The sequence below is a fragment of the Melanotaenia boesemani genome, chromosome 23, assembly GCF_017639745.1.
Source record: "Melanotaenia boesemani isolate fMelBoe1 chromosome 23, fMelBoe1.pri, whole genome shotgun sequence".
Taxonomy (NCBI): Eukaryota; Metazoa; Chordata; class Actinopteri; order Atheriniformes; family Melanotaeniidae; genus Melanotaenia; species Melanotaenia boesemani.
This window is the reverse complement of record NC_055704.1, coordinates 21,638,439-21,657,112: the sequence shown is the minus strand read 5'-3', so window position 1 is coordinate 21,657,112 and position 18,674 is coordinate 21,638,439. Positions and strand designations below refer to the sequence as shown.

The following is an 18,674-nucleotide window of genomic DNA, read 5'->3' as shown; positions in this document are numbered from 1 at the left end:
ATATTTAATATTATTTCCGTCTTAATTTAACTTTAAACAGAGCTAAAATGGACCTGAATGAGAAAGTTGGTTTATTTAAAAGATGGAAAATATTTGAGGTAAGTGAGCTGTTTTTTGTTGTTGTTGTTATTGTTTTTTTTGTGACGTTAATGCATGTTAGCATATTGGTTAGCTGTAATTTGGGAGAAAAAAAAAGTTTTAGTTATTCTATTTTATTGTTTACTGGCCATACAGCGTTTGGAAAATGTTAAAACTGTTTAGGACCTTATAAAGTAAAGTAACCGGTCTTTCCCCTGTTGTGCTTGACTTTACATGTTGTTGTTTTACACATTTAGTTACAATTAACCTACTTTTAAAGTCATTGCATCACTATAATGTAATCTGACTTGACTTCTATATGATATTTGCGGGATGTTAGAGTTTATATGTTGGTCGGTAATTAAATAAATATAATAATCAAGCTGGGAGGAAGTTAAACTGTTGAAGAAGTCAACAGTCAGGGAAGCAGTTTGCCGTCGTTACCATGTGATAGTCAGTTGATGTAAAGTTTCTTTGGCCTGTAGGTGGGGCTCTGATGCAGTGTTTCAAAGCGACAGATCCCTCTGGAAGTAAGAGCAGGGAGGGAAAAGGAGGAGGGAAACGATAGAGAGGATACTGCAGCAGGCACGATACCTCTAAGACCACAAACGCATACTCTACTGTAATATAGATTTACCGGTCAGAGGGCGGACACTGGCATCCGTTTCTTCATAAGCCATCTCCTTTTAAATGATCTTTAATGAGCTCTTAAACCCCCTAACTCTTCATCATTTCACGAGCTACCTTTAAAACATCAGTGTTAAAGTCAGATTTTGCTTATTTCAGAAGTTATCAGCTCCTGCAAACAAAATCTATGTGTGTGCAATATTTAGTCAGTGTTGATGGATTAGTTGTGAATTGTCTTAATATGAAGATAAGAAGGCTGTTTTATGAAAAATGCATTATTCCTGCACCCACACACAGCTTATTTCGTTAAAGACATTATTACATAATTAGGCTTTTAGAATATTAATTGCTTAAAATTGATGGGGGTTGGGGTGGTGGAGGGGTGATACACTCCCGAGGCATGTTAAAAGATCAGTGAAAAGAAAGAAAAACGAGGTTGGAAGGAGGGTGGGGGTGGTTTTAATCCTCTACAACTATGCAGGGGTCGTAATTATGTTGCTGTATTGCTTAATCTCTATCTTTAAATGATCCTGCGATTAGGTATTCAAATCCGATGATCTGATCATTTCACCCCGGTATTGTGTTGCATTTGTATAAATTCCCCTTTTGGCATTGCCAAATCCCATCTTCAACGGAATGAAAGCATTACATAAACCTCCTGGCTTCAGGACCAATACCTCACTGGAAAAAAAAAACTGCATTGTAACGAAGCTTAAGCTTTAATTAATATCATTCTGTCGCGTTTTTTATTTAAGGTGACAAAAAGCTTTTAAATGTTTAACTTTTAAGTTTTTAAGGTCTGCTAATATTTCAACCGTGCTGGCACTGGTAGACCACGAGTTCACTCCAGATGGCACCTTGTCCCTGTCTGCAAAGATAATTATAGGCCTGCCTAAACGCGATCATAGTAGCCCTATACCCCTTTTGAGATGTACTGTTTATTAATGCGCACTAAGCCTCTTTAAGGTTAGTTGCCAGGGACTTAAACCCAAACGAAATCCCCCACCCCATTCTGAGATGCCGCTGCGGGCGAGTCAGAAACGTTGATGAAAACACTCGTCTTTTTTCCATCGGACGACGCTCCATCTTCTCAGTCCCTCCCGGCCCGGAGATCCGCTGTGAAGCTGCAAACTCCGAGGCTGCCTTCCTCTTCACATCTCTGTCCCTCCCTCTCTTTCGCACTCTGCTGCAGCAGCTTCACCACCTCAGTTGAGCAGGAGCACCGCACTGAGTCACATCGATACACACACGCCGTCTACACGCACACTCGCGCACGCAGACACACGCACACAAGCGCAGCCTCCTGCGGTATCCCATACGGCGCAGCGGCTTTTCCAGCGGCATACCAAGTGCGTCCTCGCCGGGAGATGGGAGATGCGGCTCCCGGCTCTCAGAGCACTCAGAGCGGCTTAGTAGAGACCTGCTGATCGGGGATGCTTCTGGAAGTCTGATGCTATTTCATTTTCACGTGCAGGAATCGCCGTTTTACTGCACCTCTATCGGGGATTTAAAGTGGACAAGCCGTTTGATCAGGATATATTATTATTCTGAACATTTCTCATTTTGGGGGGAGTGAAAGGAGTTTGGATTGCTGAGGACGTGCCTCTTATCCGCAGTGTCGATGCGGCTGTGACTGATATCTGCATAGATTACAGGTAAGGAAATGGGCTTGTCGCCACATAAGTCACCAGAACCAGGACTGTGTTTTTAGTGCATGTTTTTGCCATTATAGCTGGTTTAGGGCGTGAGGTTTCCACTGCACCAGCCAGGTGACAAGAGGCGTGTTGCACCTGCTCAACCTGCGCCATGCCCGCTCTGCTCGGGCGACCAGGCGGGTTTTATGCATGTCTATTTAGATCTTAACCTTTAACTTTTCCTGGGGGAAATTATAGGAAAACTTAATGACCTGTTATTTCGCTCAGTTCAGGACCCCAGGATGACCGGATTCCCTCCGTTTCCCGTTGTACATGCCCTTCATCCCATGTGAGCCAGAGAGAGCTTTAAGCCCAAATTGTGCTTGGTTCTCCCGCAGCGGTTAAACTCTTAAGGTGAACAACTACAAAATTTCAGTGGTCGTGTATATTTAGCGTTTGCATGGACAAATAAAAAATACAAATAAAATAAATGACTGGCTGTGCATTTAATGAGTGTGTAGACTCACTGACTTAAATTTAAGGCTTGGTTTTATAGAAATTGAAAAACTGAGATCCCCACTTTTTATGGTATAGCTTGTATTTCCAAGACACATTAAGATGTAAAAGTCTTATGGAAAAAAATAAAGCGTGGGTTATTTATTTTGGGAAGTTCGTTTATCAGTCCCGGTTTGGGGCATTTAACTTCTTGGTGATCCGAGTTAGGCGGATTTTACGCAGCTTGAACCATTCAAGTGTGATGCTGAGTAGCTTTTTGTAAACAGCTTTCAAGAATGTTTTTTCTTTTTTCCCGATAAATATCTTGCTATTGCAGAACATAACTATAATGTATAATACTATTTTTAACAGCATGTAAACTTGAGTATTTCGCAGAAAACTTGTGTTCAACTTGTGCAAAATTTACCTTGGCACATTTCTTCCTGCACGTGCAGCTTCCCTGGTGGCCGGGATATGGTCGTCCTGTTCAGAGCTTTTGAACTTGACCGATGTGGCTCACACAGATCTCCCCAGACAGAGCTTGATTTCAGGGGTAGCCTGCTCAGTATTAGAAAGTACTTCAATACCCATCGCTTTAGAGTCTCTCTCTTTTTTCTCTTTTAAAGATGAAGACATCACGATTTTTGTTTTCTCAGGAAGCAGCTCTAAGTGAAAGGAGCATACCTGAAGCTGTCCCTAAATTTTGGTTTCAAATGTTGAATAACTTTCTGAAAAAACAAAAAAAAAACAACAACAACAACAAAAAACAAACTGCTTTTACTGTGTGAGGTGATTTGAAGTTGCTACATAAAATAAGTCATGGTTATGGGAAGACATTTATTTTTTTTCTCAATTCAAGTCTCAAAATAGCACTGCTTAAATTTAATGCATTTAATTCTGTGACCAAAATCTTATTTGGTTTGCTCTGTACCTAATAAGTGTTTAATCAGTCTGAGAGTAGCTGTGGGTCTTTACCAGGCACAGAGTCTTCTGTACATGAATGAGGTGTGTTGGAGCTTGTGTAGAATTCCGGAGATTGAAGAAAAGAGCATGCACGCCTCTAGCATAATGAAGGTCTCAGACCCCCCCCACCCCCCACACACACCTCTGTTCCTCCCCTCTTTCCCTGTTGCCTTCCTTCCCTCCCTCCCTCGTTTGCACCCCATACACAGAAAGCAGCTGTTTCAGCCCATGCAAAATGCTGATCTCTACTACAGCAGTGGCACTGAGCACTCTGAGCCCCTCTACCGGCTTCTCCCTCCCTCTACCCACCTGCACTCCAGACTCAATGCATCAATTCAGTATTGCCCTTCCAGTTCTTATTTAATAATAGCGGCTGGATTGCTCAGTTGGCAGGGCATCCCAGTTCGAATCCCACAGGGGGCGAATATTAACACCTTCCAGTTGGGTCCTTAGGCATGACCCTTAACGCTACTGCCTAACTACCTTCAGATGTAAGTCGCTTTGGAGAAAAGTGTCTGCTAAATGACTGTAGAATAGAATGGATAATATCCAATACTTTATGTAAAGGATTCTGTCATTCTTATGTTACCAATATCTCATAAGCTGGAAAATATACATCCTTAGTTGGTACTCAATAACCATTTAAACGTTTTAAATACATACTTAATAGATCATGAATGAAGGGACAAGGCTATAAACTGGAAAATCAATGAGGGGCAGTGTGGTACACAGGAATGTGCAGTAGATAGGCTTGATTCCCACATTCTAGGCTTTATAAATTTTATTTTCTTGTCATATATTATTATTCTGTAAGCGGTGTTCTGATGATGAAACAGATTTTTTTTCTATTGGGAGAACCTCCATTAAAACATGCAGGCTGAATGGACATTTAATACCAAATATTATATACCACTGCTTTCTAAGTTGTTTGGTATTTGCTGTTAAGCTGCTGGTGGAGACTACCCTGCTGGTAGAACAGGGCTTATTTTAGGTTGTAGATCTGCATTGCTGTACTTGTGCTGAGTATTGTGGTATGTTGGGTAATTTCTGAGTTTTGAGTTTGTGGTGCTTTAAACTGTGTGTGTTCTGCTGTTGCCAAGGTCCCTTGGAAAAAATATTTAGTTCCTGTCTTAGCAGTCTGATAATCCTATCTCATCTATGCTTTGCCTCCTTGTCCTTCTCACCAATTCCAACTCCGTTTTAAACTCTTAAAGGCTGTAAGAGCACTTGGCACTACTTGTTCTCCCTCCCTCCCTCCTTCCCTCCCTGTGTGCTGTCCATCAAGGCCTGCCTATAGCAATTGGAATGGCAGTCTTTATCGGCCTGTAAGCACCTCGCATTGATATACAACCCCCTGTCTGTTGGCCAGTGTTACGGCTACAAGGCTGTAGTTTGGACCCGTGGAGCACGGCCTTGTCAATATTATGACTCGCTAATGGATAAACTCTCACTCCAACCTTGGCAGTGAAGACATTCATTGCATTTTGGGGGCGGTGCCTCTGCAAGAATAAGCACCAGAGAAAATCTTTGCAATGTGTTGATGTCGAGAGGGAAACTGTTAATGAATATGAATGGGAAGTCTAACACAGATTCTCCACAGTGATATAAATGCCTGGTAGCCGTGTAGGCAAGACCCAGCGGAAGTGTGTATGTGTGGCTGGGTGGGGGTGTGAATGATGCATCTGTGAATGGCTGGCGGGGCCCTGTATGAATACTCTGGTCACAGAGACGTATCGTCATGTCAGACTGAATGATGTGTCTGTGAATTAGACCTGAATGGAACTCTCTGTTTGTTCTCGTTCTCTCTGTTTCCCTCTCTCCCTCACTCACTTGTACACACTTACACCCCTCTGGGCTGTGACAGGACTACCAGACACAGGCCAGTGTCCAATTAGACTCCCTCCTCTCTCACGCCACTGAACACCGCAGAGGAGATTGCAAATTGTATTTTTGTGCCTCCAACTGACCCATAATCTGTCTTACATATCTTTAGAACAATAAGACACAATGAGCACAGAGATGATCTCAAACTGGAAGTAGGATTTATGGGGTATAAGACCTTAATTTAAAATGCTGCAGATTGTGTAGTTGAATAGTGATAACATTTTCTAGTTTAGCTCTCACAAGTTACAGTAAAGATAAAAATGAGGGGGGAAATCATTCACCTGTGGCATAAAATCTCTTGGTTTGTTTGCTAGTTAGACGACTTAGTTGCCATGTAAAGAGACGATATCCCAGCTAACAACTAAATGGTTTTTGATTAGAAATTTGAATTGGTGTAGTAAATCTTATACTGTATTAGAGAACAAATGTTTACAAGTATGTAATTAACCCTTTTGTTATGCACCACTGAGCTTCGTATTGATGTTTGCCACAGCAGTGACATCAGAGATTTGATGTGAGGATCTCCAAACAATAGGCATGGTGAATTCTGTGAGGAGAAATCAATACATGTCACAGTGTCCAATTTAATCTGAAGCATTGTTATTCTCTGACTGGTTATATTGCCATATGCTTTAAACACATAGTTAAATGTATATATGTGTGCATGTGCAAGCACATACTGTTTGTTGTTCGGACGTAGTTGCAGAGTCCAATTTAGAAGTCACATACCTTTTATAAAGAGTCTACAACATGCACATGCTACTATATCAGTTGCACCACTTATTTTTCCCACAGCCTTCTCTCATGCCTTTTCTCATCTTATTACTCAGTCATTCTCTCTTACAGTTTCTGCCTCTAGCACTCTCCTCCCATATCTTCCTCCCTCACTCTAAGCCGCCAAGCACATAACTTTATCAGTGTGTGTTTGTGTGTGGTGCTGGGCAAAGTGGAAAAGAAAAATCCAGACTGTTGTGACATTGGAGTGACCTATGAAGAAAGATAGAAACAGAGAGAAGGATGTTGTTGTAAATGGGAAGCGAGGGAGATGTGGAAAGTCACCCGCGTATCAGTGGGTTTGTCAGACTGCTTTTTTTTGATAAGACAATATTAAACGTTTCTCCCAGGTCTCTGATTCATATGGAGCTGTGAGTATGATGTATAAACAGGTCTCTTTGATGCAGCGGCAGATGACATGCTGTGGCATATTGGCTCTAGTGCTAGTGTGTGCCAAGCCAAGCATGACAAGCAGTAAATTAGTTTTGTTTTAGATGCATGAAATGCTCAGAAAATTGCAGACAGTCTTAGGGCTTTTTTTTTTTCTTTGCATCACACTTTCTAATTTGCTCCTTCACTGATGCCCCCAAGTCCACACAAAGATTATGGACCTAATTCTGTTTCATCCCTCTTCCTGCAAAGAGGCATGGACATGCATATGTTTTTGTATGTGCTAATAGTACACATCAAACAAGGCCTCAGATCTTTCATTTTTTTTCATGCAACTTAAAACCATCTGAAATCGAGTGTACCCTTCCTTTTAACCTTCATCACTTTGTTATATTTTGTTCCTGCAGGATCAAGCTCCAGTTTGACTCTGTGTTGCTTTAGCATGAGCTTGTAATGTTATTAGCATAGTAGCAAAGGTTGTCAGTGTGTTTGCTCGACATTTACCTTGTGTGCCAACTCTGCTTCAACTTTATTGCTTTCTTGAGCTGTGGATTGACCTTTTAATAAGTACTGTTCACCGAAAGCTGAAATTGTCCCAGAGATAATCAACACTGATGTCAGGTGCTAAAAGAGGTCAGTTGCTTCCTCTGAGTTGTGAGCTCTCAAAGCAACATTTTTGAGTGCAGCTGATAAGCAAAACCAGCTAACTAAAGGAAAATGGTTTTAATGGGCTGCCTACAAGTTAACAATAAAAAAAGAGAGAAAAGTTTACGTTGTACTGATGTGTAGAGTTGCTTTGAACAATTGTAACCCTTACCCCCCTAAGAGGGGTACTGTGGTTCTATATTTATATAAATAATTAATTCTCCTAGCAGGAGGGATCCTCTTTTGGGATCAACAGAGGATTTCAAGTTAATTTGCCTCACCATTTTATTTCCTCACTCTCACACCCTATTTCCCACCCTTTCCTGTCCCCTCTCACTTCCTTTCAGCTCAGTGTCAGTGATGCAGGAACATCAGTATGCCATGCTACTGCAGTAATTGTGAAACAGCTGGTTTAGAGAGAACCCCTGCTACTCTATAGCCAGAAGGTAGAAGGGTGGAGGGAGGATCTACTTTACTGCAATTCCCCTCCCTACTCCCCCCACCTTTTCCAGTCTCCTCCCTCCCCTCAGGATATATCATAGTCCAGCAGCATAATGTTGGGGATGTTGCAGAGAGAATTAACAAGGCTTACACAGGGTTTTTGTGTTATTCTTCTCACTGTGTGTAACTCCCTTTTGAGTTTGGGATTTTGCCTTTCTTGAGTATATATTTTTTTTCTTCTGTTGATGGGATTTGGAATGGCTTGTATCTCTGCAAATGCAGTGATTGACTCTTTGCCAAATCCAAACGCTGGCCAACTGCTGCAGAGAAAAATTTCTTCTGAAATAAAGCCTTGTATTTATTATTCAGTTAAATCTCAGGCTTTCGCAACTCTTGTATTGATTAGTTTGACTGAATTTCCCATGAAAAAATGACCACAACTGAACATAAGTTTTGACTTTCCAGTTAAATTCTTGGTGGGACTGAGGGCTCAGCTATCTGACTAATCCGAGGGTCTGACTACAATTTTATTCTTGTGTAGTTTGGTAGGACTGAGCTTACTGCACACTACCTCTTAAATTGGGGTCCCTATGAGTTCCTTAGTTTTGGGAGGTCCTATTCATTCTTTCCACTATAATGCCACACTGTCCTTACCTGCCACCCACACAACGGAGTTCCTATGGCAACATGATTTGTCAACTGAGGTCCCATCCACTAAAACTGTCCTTGCTGCCGTGCTTTCCTTGGAAAATTGTAGGAGTCACTAAAGAGATATGAATAGTGAAGGATGCGTTTCAACTTTTGAACCTTGAATATGACAGAACTTGGACTTCTTACAATTAAGATTTTCAGCAGAAGAGAGGGACGAGCACAGATACTTATTGGTATTCTGACTGTAGTACTGATTACTATAGGTAGTGATGTGAACAGAATTTCAAGGACAAGTCTTTATTTTACACCAGAAAGTAAGGGAGTGATTATAGATTGGTGTTTTTTATACTATCATTGCAGTGCTTTGTTTTTTTCTGAGCACAGAAAACAATGTTTTTTTAAGAGAAAAGCAAATATTGAAGATATAAAATCACAAGGTGTTATCACACAAACATTGAGCACATATATGCTAGAAAGAACTTCAACTTCTCAGTTTTTTCTGTTGGGTTTCATGTTACTTTCTTCAAAATTGTAGATGCATTGAAATTCTATTAGTTGTTATCAATGTCAACACTACAACATTCATCAAGGGAGCCTAATCCTTCTTTGTTGACAGAATAAGGCAGCACAGAGATTTCCACTCTGTACTGTTTGCATCATGTCCTGCCTCCTGGGTGCACTTGGCAAACACTCCATACCCAGTCCCCTCATATCTTGCATTATGAGAATACATCTCCAGAACCTCTCCAGTTGTGAAGTACATGAGTGGACAGAGACTACAGAAAACATCTGTACCAAATGATCTGCAGTTAGTGCTAAAAGTCTCAGGTGTTCATATATGACAGAACATACACTTTCATAACACTTAAAGAGCTGACACTGTGTACTTTGTCACTCTAAGGTGACCTTGAATCTCGTGAAAGACGCCAAAAATAAAATTTATTTTGCTTTACTAATGTTTTATAAATCAAACATTTCCTCATGCAATAGAACTTGATTAGTTTTTTGTGAGTTAAGAAGAAAACGTTAGTGCATGTAGGTTACTTTAAACTGGGGATGTGTATGTGTGTGATGGCGTACTGGGAAGTGTGAAAAAGACTTTCTGTAAAGAAGTGGTTAATAAAATGTATTTTGTGCTGCAACTTGATGAACCATAGTTGTCTGCATTGGACATGGCGGTGCCCCTCCAGCTGTGGACTAATGTTATGCTGACCAGCTATTTAATCATTATACTAATTCTATTAGTATTATGTGTCCTCCAAAAAGGAGGAATTTACAAGCTTACAATTGTGTTGAACAGAGAAAAATCATTTCATATACATTTATTGAGGTTCTTGAATAATGTTTTTATGCAGTCTTTCAGTCTTTCAGGCATCAGGCAACTCTTTCTCCTAATTTTTTTCCTCTGTTGGCTCATCAAAAAAGCTGTCTTCTCTGTCTGAGGCTTCAACACAGCTGTGTCTCAACCCTCCTTCCACCCTCCTGTTTCTTTTTGTCCATCCGTTCTGCATTGTCATGGCAGTCCTTCCAGCTCAGCTTTGACGGGGTTGTTCTAGGCCCACCAGGAAATCTGGCAACCATATAGTATTGTATTGTGTGTGTCTGACCATGTGTAAGTTGGTGTGTAAGAGGTTTTTCTTCATGTTTCTTTAAGTATGAAAATGCCCATGACTCAAAGTGGAGCGATGAAAGCAAGGCAGGAGGACGAGATGAAGAGAGAAGGGTGAAATGCTGGATAATGATTTGCATCCTCTTGCTTGCCACTGTGAATGATTGCTTGCAAGAAATACTGTCTGCTGTGTATATGCCTTGGGCTTAGTGATGGAGTTAAAAGGAGAAGGAAAGTTTGAGGGGAAATGAGCAGTGGGGAGGAGGGTCTGTTTAAAGTCATGTAATATGGCATAAACCTTTCTGAACTCAGTTTACACACCTCTCAGCTGGTGGCCTTCTCTCATGACTCAGCTGAAAAACATCTATCTTGAAAATTTTGTGTAAATTATTTTACTTGATGCAAGGTTATTTTATTTACTAATTTAAATAATCTTCTACATAGCCAACACTATTATCATAGAAAGTCTGTATTGTTGGAGTATACATTTGTTTCACCTTTCCTAAAGTATCTCAAATTTTGCAAATGGATCTTTCTTTGCTGCCTCAGGAATTGAACAGGCCTGCGGAGGTCTCATCTCCTTTTAAAGTTTTCAAAAGCAACACACAGTGATGGATATTGTATAATGATAATCCTATGGGAACTTAAAGACCAATAGCTTTGTGCTGATGCCACCTAATTTAAATCAGCTGTTAGACATGTAAACAAGTCTGAGTTTGTAAATCAACTTTTCCTTAGTTAAAAACCTGCACTCAACCAGTTGTCTGTGGCAGCCAAACAGTCAGGTTCCTGTCAAGTGAACATTTTTTTGCTTCATTAAACACTGCTCAAGTCTCTTTGTTTGTGTTTTTGTTTTCAATCAAAAAAGTGAGTTTCAAGCAAAATATTAAAGTGCAAAAGCTGACAAGCAAAGTGCTCTGTATCAGATGAGGATACCTAGTTTTATACTAGAAGGCTTTGTTTTTCATAATAAAAGCTTTTTTTCTTTTTTTTTTTTTTTAAAGTTGCCTCAACAGCTAAACCTTTTTTTTGTGTAAAGACTGGCCGTTTGGGTTTTGAGTTGAACTTGAAAACTACAGTTTTCCAATTAGACCGTTTCTGCACAAGTACACATCCATGCATTTTCATCTAAAGCTGTGTATAAATAAAAATATATAAATTATAATCTGCATAAAATCACACATAGAATGTGTATTTTGTCTGTGAGAATACAAAAGTTACAACTTCAAAAATTAGATATCCAAAATGTTTTCAGGTGTAATGTATTGATTACTCTAATTACAGTCTGTTTACAGTCAGCTGTGAAACATGTGTCACAGGAAGGCAAAAGTACTTTTGCTTAACAGACTAGATACTTTTCATCCCTCTAAATCCATTTTCTGATTATGTTTTTTCAAATGTTGGCTGCCATGTTATGGAATAACATTTTCTAAGCATTGCATCATGTTTGCTGATCATGCTTCTCTATTTTTTACTGAAGGCATCTTCTATTGACCCTCTATAGAGAGTTAGGTTAGGAATCACTGAGCTATAACCCTATCATTCATGCAACTACAAAAAAGCCAAGGATGCACAAGATGTGGCCTACTAAGTAGTAAGGAAATATGTTTTAAAATATTGCTATACAGCAGTTTTTTATGGTGATATCAGAGACGGCAGGTTTAGGAACCACTGCTCTAGCTTATGTTCCTCGCACTATTTGAATTATGGCAGACCTCTCAGTGATGGACTACAGCAAAGTGGGAGAATATAGTTATAGACTGTGTGCATGTTCAATTTTATTAACACAAATTTTGAACACTGAAAGATTTGTAGTTGAAATTCACCTCAGTGGACATGCTGCACATAAGACTTAATGATTATAATTTCAACATTTCCATAACTTGTCCAAAGGAAACTTTGCACCATAATTACAATTTTTGGCAATTATTACCTATTATGGCTTAATGCCAACAGTAGTTTCATTATTTAAATGCATTCATTCCTCATTAAAATGTCAGAAAATGACATAAAATAAGACAAATGTATTTGCAAATTTCTGCAGTTATATTTTTGGAAACTATTTGAGTATCAGGTGAACATGATGGGTTTGTGGAGCAGCATAAATATCACGTTTTTAATCATTGTCATTTATTATGATAATAAATTTCTCATTTTTAGTTTGACCTTTTTAGGGAAATCACACTTCCACTTCTCCACGTCTGCCCATTTATCAACTCAGTCTAGTTGAAGCTCTACAGCACCATTTGGAGAACATGTTTAAAACTGGGATATCTCAGAAGCTGGAAGGGGACTTTTGACACATCCTGTCAAACGGCTCATTTTTCCAAGATTCTCAAACCATTACAGTAGGGCTTGCAAGTCTCTGCAGGTGTAGACGTCCTGTCTTTACCAGTAAGTCTCACTCTCCATCTATCCCGCATGGCCTATACTGAGGTAATTTGCCCTGGAAAGAAATGTGAGCAGTATGACTAAATATGACATGTATTTTTTTCCTTCCAAAATTGGAGCTGGAACAAGGCCATATGTTTCTTTCTAATGGTGGCAGCAACAGAGTCAAGATCAAAACAGTATCAGAGGTACATGAGATGAAACGTGCTTACATATGCATGTGTGCAGCTGTTCTAGCAAGACTTCAGCACTTCTGGTTCTACAAGATGTGAAGTACTGTCGTGTTTTAATTTATCTCTGACAGTTTCTAGGCTGCAGTGTTTGCTGTTTTTATAATGGATAGAATCACTTGTAAGGTGTCTTTATTTATTAAGAGTAGAATAACAGAAATGTGCCATTTTTTAACTTGGATTTGGTTTTAGAATGGAAAGTTTGTGTTCTGTATTAAGTGTTCTTAGGATTTTCTTTGGGATCAGTGAGCTAAGGGAGTCAAATGAGACTTTTATAGATGAAGGAAAATGACAAATTCACCGTACATCAGGCAGACGCTGTTCCAGCTGTGCTTAGTAAACCAAGAGCCAAAATCTTAAGACTAGTCTTCTCTGGATTATAAGGAAGAGCTGTAATCCACGTGCTTCAGGCAAACCAAATCATCCACTGCGCTGATGAGCATGGCGATCCACTTGCATGTGTGTGTTGGGCTGTGAGTATGATGGAAGGGGACATAATACACAAAAGAGTGGATTAAAATGGTTGTTTTTGTCAATCGGCTTGTTCTTTGTCCTTACTTCCACACAGCATGCATACACACATCAGTTTTCACTTCAACTCTTTACAAAAAATCTGAATGGCTAACAAAAGAAAAATAGTGCAAGTGTAGAAAAAGAATAAAAGATCAGAGACAAATTAAAGCAGCAGTTTATCATTTTATTATAATTATCACAAAGCTCCCTTTTAAATTATCAAGCTTTCATGTCTAAGAAGTTAATCTCAGAGGTCAAGTCTGTCTAAGTCCGTGTTGCAACAGACTGGAAGACGGGAAAAGCAGCAGCTACAAGCTGGTTACTAGAAAAATAATTCAGAGGGACAACAGATGAGCTGAAAAATATGTATAATGTTAGAAGTGGAGAAACTGCTATGGTAACACGGTAGAGCGAGAGCAGGTCTGATCCTGTACAGTGACTTAGAAAAACTGATTTTGTCATTTACCTTTTACCAGCTTATTTTAGCTTTTTATCCACTTGTTTCTAGAAGGTTGTAACCTGTTGGCAGTAGACGACAGTTGTGACAGTGTCAGCATGTACTAACGTCTGAGGATAAGGGGATCAGCCTTTATAAGATGATTGCAAGGGTTTTTTTTTTTTTTTAGAAAATCTTAGGGTGTAACTTGTACACAGTTAAACAAAAAAGATTATTACTGTTTCATTTTCAGCTATTAAAGTCTTACATTCAGGGAATGCCCATGCAACATTTTTCTTTAAACACATATGGTCTTCAATAAGTTAAGCAACAGCAGTTGTGAAACACCATGACCTTAGTGCTGAGCCGAGCATGTGACAGTACTATTGTCATTGTTCTGCCAGCGTGGCCACATTTAAATTAATCCCAGGCACATTTGTTTTTCATATCTTTCTTTCCATCATTCAAATATTATGGTGGCAGTTTTTTTTAAGCTTTCCCTCAAGGCTCTAGTATCCCTAGACTTGTCTCAACCTGGACTCCTCCTGTAAGCTTTGTCAGCATGTCTACAGGTTGAAACTTTTTCCACAGCAGGCATGTCTTACCAGCACATATAAAGGTGTGTTATTCACATAGCTATATTGTAAGTTGTGTATGATTCTCATGGTCCTAGAAGTGTTCATCTTTATTACAGGGAGGGCTTACTTAAACATGTCCTGAACTGAGGAGATGAGGAAGAAGGCCCCAAACACAGGACTACAAGGTGGGAGGCAAGCAGACATTGCAATACAGATTCATTTAAAGAAACTAAAGACACGTCAGTGGCAGGATTAAAGTTATTTACCCAAAGCGAAATGACAAAACTTAACTGACTACAGACAAACTGGGATAGATAGATGAGAATCTGACAATGAGTGAAGGACATTTAGTATTTAAACTGAGGGAGAAAAGTATATATAAGGGGCAGGTTTGGCAGAACTGAAGACCTAATGTGGCAATAAGAAGTTTTTAATTGATTTCACAAGGGGCAAACTTTAAAATGATAAAACGGGAAAGTTAACCAAAACGTTTAATAGACATAACATAGAAGATAAAAGAAAGAAAGAAAGAAAGAAAGAAAGCAAGCAACAGCCCTTCAGTCGAACCAGAAACACCAGACAACCAAGTGCTACACCTGTACAGAAAAGCAATGGAGAATATCCCACGGCCTTGACAAGAAAACAGCTGGCAATCATCAGAGACACCTATAAGAGATGAACAAGCTGGAAAAAACTACCCCTCCCCTCCTTTTTTTAAAAAAAATCTTTAAATCTTCTCTCCTTGTATCCTCTGGATCAGACATTATCTGCGTTTACATGGACAAATAATTTATCTTTTCAATTAAAATCAATCTAATCAGATTCCTGCTGACATGTTTACATGGACGTTAAAGTGATCCAGTCAGTTGATAGAATATTTAACACGATCATCATGCTTTTGTGCAGAGCGTACTAATTCAGAAGAAGTAAAACATTTTAAAATTTCTTTTATTTTGAGCCTTTCGACTGCCAAGATGCTCCATATTCCTTAATTTTTTGTTCCTAACAAAACCCTATCTGCCACAGTCTACTTCTGTTTTTCTGAGATTACCTGTAGTGTTTATATGACATTTTTATTCTGATTGGATGTTCAATCAGATCAAAAGTTCTCCACTTAAACTTGTCTGCAGTAAGATGCATGCATACACTGCAAACATCTGCTGCATCTGTGTTTTTTGCTTTTTGTCAACTGAAGAGGTTTGAGTCTCTTTTGTTGTACAAACATATGTAACTTGCTCCCACTAACCATCTACTGAGGGGCTTTGCCATCATACTGATTCCACTTATATTATTTCTACCACATTAGCTGTTTATTATAATTGGAGGTATAAATTGTGCTATATGCAGAGTTGGAGAATAAGATTCCTGATTCAGTGGCACTTGTGTGAGTGAGATAGGCATGAAAATATGTGTGAAAACATGCTACTGTGACAAGGCTTTCATGGAAGTCAAGTCCTATCAAGACTTGATGAGATTTGACTGAAGATGACTATGCACAGGCATAGTGTCACCTGCTTGCTTGGAAGAGTTTGCTGGTTACATTTTGTCTCTGGGTAATTAATATTGCTAAACCCATTATTTCATTCATATTAAGGGATTTGAAAAAAAAAATCAAATGATAACAAAGAGCATTTTAATAACCTCTCATCTAAATATGCAATGCATGAGCAGCCTTCATGCTAAATTACATTAAATACACCTTTGGCATTTTTGAGCTGAAGATTTTCTTGTCAGCCAAAATAAAGTGGCAATGATTGCTTAAGTTGGACACTTAAGATTGGCTTTGCTGAGTCACAGTCAGGACCATGACTTCCAATAGAAACATGAAATGGTACAGGATGGGACGAATGGGTAATGAGAGGAAGACAAAAAGAGGAACATGTTGGGACTTATGGTTGTGCCAGCCTGACAGCCGATGGGAGCAGGGGCTGATTTGTCTACCCCTGCATTCCTATGTTCTCACAAGTAAGGGGAATAAGGGAATTTTGGAAGAGGAAAAGACAGAGTGAAATGGAGTGAACAAAAGAAACAGCTAGAGGGTTTGAATTTGTTCTGTGAAAGCAGACGTCGCATAGCGCCAAGCCACATCATTTCAGAAGAATTCTTAGCTGCATTGGGTGTAATTACAGCAAAATATCTCACTTTGATTCTATACTAGCTTAAATGGGACAACATGGCTGTCACTGGTGAAAGGCTGGAATCAAAACATGCAGCATGTGTGTACTTCCAGTTGGATTATAGGAAAATATGAAAGCTTTAACTCATCACTGCATTTGAATTGGTGCGCTTTGAGAAACATGCCATCTTGGGCAATGGTTGTTATTTATTGCTTTTCAAGATGTTTGCAGAAATGGGGGCATAAGTGAATGCCACATTTTTAATTTCTTATACCTTCCATTGCTTTGCCTGATGCTTATCCATTTCTATAAATTCTACAGATGTTTGCTAAATGATGAAAATGTTTTATCATAATTTGTCTCATTAGTCAGTAATGCTCACAGATAAGTGGCTCCTGAGCCTTTATGGGAACTTGAGCCTCCCAATTAAATCCAGAGATTCATCGAGTTCACACTATAAATATCCAGCTCTAGTCACTGTTCTGTGTCAAATCCAGAGTCCTTTCATTCACATGGTCAACTGCAGTCTAACCCAATCAGCGTAAGGTGCTGACGGCAATCCTTCAACAGTCCTAATGACTTTAGAGTCTCTGATCTGCACTGATGATAACAGCACCCATTGCACAATGTCCCAACCTGAACCAAAAATGTGCAGGAGTGCAGAGTTTATCAGTATGTGTGTTTCAGCTACCTTATTTTCGAGACAAAAGCAGTTTGAGTACAGTACTACAAGTGATATTACAACTGAAGTTTGCACAGATGTCAGTATAGAAAATAAGTTCTTTAGGAACCTGACTGAACATTTGGGAAATTTGTATATTTGAACTCTTTACTAAGTAAGATTTGAAGGTCTCATATGAGAAGGAAAGGGAACAAAAGGAGAAAAATAGAAAAGACTGAGCAAGGAGAGGAGATGGGAAGATGTAAGCCATTTCTCTAAAATCCAAAGGGGTCCCTCAGTTGGATCTTTGCCTGGACCCTTTCTTTGAAATGCTTTTACTCACGCTAGGGGAGTGAAAAAGAGCGACGAGCAGCCCTCTAGCAAGAAAGTCTGTGTGACTTAAATTGTCTACTTGACATACTTATACTGGAACAGTGATTCACTGTGCTTGGCTGTATTTCCCATGGTATGCGTTTAGGACTCGCATTGTTTTTTTAACTATAAATGTAACTTCCAACAGCAAATGTAACTTCCAAAGTTATGAACTTTGTAAAGTCACTAACCATTCGTTTGTTACTGGGACTACAGCCCAAATAAACACTTTTTAAACAAATATAAGGGTTGCCCCCCAAAAAAGTCCGGCCTGCTTTAATGCTGCTATTTGTCATGGCAGCCCATCCTTGCTAAGGATCATAAAGGTTGCCCTGTAAAAGAATCTGGGCTTTGCAAGGTTGAGAATACTGCATCATTTTCTTTCTATTGTAGAATCCACTGTTTTCATTCTATAGTTCTAGTGTTGTCCTAAATCAATCTTGGGTTATACTAAAGAAGATTCTTAAAGATATGATTAGTCATTGTTTGCTCGTGTGGAAGGGCATTGCTGCTCTTTTATGTCTTATTACTTTGATGTCAGTCATTCAGGAACCAACATACAGTATGTCTGACAGTCTTATACAGACTAAGCAGTGAGAGATATTTCCCCTTAAGATACCTGCTTTAATAATTCACCAGTAAATTGTAAATAAGCTGGTAAATGTTGTAGATTTTGCATCATGTTTCGACAGTGTCCGTATCCCAGTGTCCTTGCATTCAGATGACATGTACCCAGTTGACAGTGCAATCTGAAGGCTTTCACTGCAATATCAAAAGCTCTTTGGTGGATTAGACCTCCTAACCCTGATCTTGACAGGGTATCTGGTGACAGTAATCCATGCTGCTAATCCACGTCTTGATGTAAACACCAAGGACACCCCGCCTTCTATCCTCCGTGTCCTCCTTTTTTTTCTTTCCACTGCTGGCTTCCTGAGGAAAAATGGGCATGCCATTGGTGTTGTGTATCAACAGGGGTCAGCTTTTTCTGATAGGCATGTTGGACCTGCTCACTCTTTAATCGTTACTTACATTTTTACTCTCTGTGTATAAATGAAAAGGTTGCCCAGCTGTTATTGTACATTATAATTATTTCTTGCTGAGGTTAATATCATTGATGTTAGGGTTTATTATTCCTCTGAATAGGGCTGTAGCTGCCATTAGGAGTTTTAATTACTGAGTATGAAT

General features: G+C 39.3%; 1 protein-coding gene across 4 annotated transcripts in view; it reads left to right on the top strand.

Annotated features, from left to right (window-relative positions):
• The first annotated feature begins 20 nt into the window (after window positions 1–20).
• The window catches only part of plxna4 (plexin A4), a 248,207-nt gene continuing 229,553 nt past the window's right edge, over window positions 21–18,674 (top strand). For 3 of the 4 annotated variants that reach the window (XM_041977657.1, XM_041977659.1, XM_041977660.1), the window contains exon 1: window positions 1,950–2,360. The gene's annotated coding sequence lies outside the window, so the exon portion shown is untranslated. Of the gene's footprint in view, window positions 99–1,949; window positions 2,361–18,674 lie in introns of those variants that run through there. The other variant, XM_041977658.1, reaches the window with a different exon arrangement.